This window comes from Haemaphysalis longicornis, unplaced genomic scaffold (genome assembly GCF_048455015.1).
Source record: "Haemaphysalis longicornis isolate Haplotype H1 unplaced genomic scaffold, Haemaphysalis longicornis Haplotype H1 scaffold_7, whole genome shotgun sequence".
Lineage (NCBI taxonomy): Eukaryota > Metazoa > Arthropoda > Arachnida > Ixodida > Ixodidae > Haemaphysalis > Haemaphysalis longicornis.
In genome coordinates this window covers 75,403,234-75,403,822 of record NW_027526422.1, presented here as the reverse complement: position 1 = coordinate 75,403,822, position 589 = coordinate 75,403,234, and positions in this window count along the sequence as shown.

Genomic DNA, 589 nt, shown 5'->3' with positions numbered 1-589 from the left:
CGCGCCTGTGTTTACTCTTATAAACATTATAGACATGCAGAACGGATACATCTGTGGTTTGGAAATCCTCGATGTACAAACAAGATTGCCCGTCCCCGCGGACTGCTCCTTCCTGCAATTCCAAGGAGAAATTTAAAGTTTGATGCATCCATAGTCTACGGTAAGGGCCAGCGTAAAGGGCCAGCACGACGAGGTGTGATTTGGATTGGATGGGGAAAACTTCATTGGGGACTGCCAATAAAGTTCTATTGCTAGGTCTTCATGACTTGACCGGAGTCGTCACCGCAGATGTAGCCAGTCCGGATAGGGGCCCCCCGCTCCCCGTCATCGGGTCACCGGGAAACCCCTGCCTGGCCAGAGCGTGCACGATGACTCGTTGGACAGCCTGTTTCGTTAAACTGCGCTTGAGGTTACTAAGGACAGACTTTTTTTAAGGAAAACAAACGAACGACGTGAACAGCACGAGCGCAAACTAGCTGATTTATTAGAAGTGACATGTATACATTACTGCTTGGCCATCAAAACATTTAGAAAGGGTTACAAAGTACAACTGGAAAGGTGGGGAGGGGGAAATGAAAGCACTTTTTTT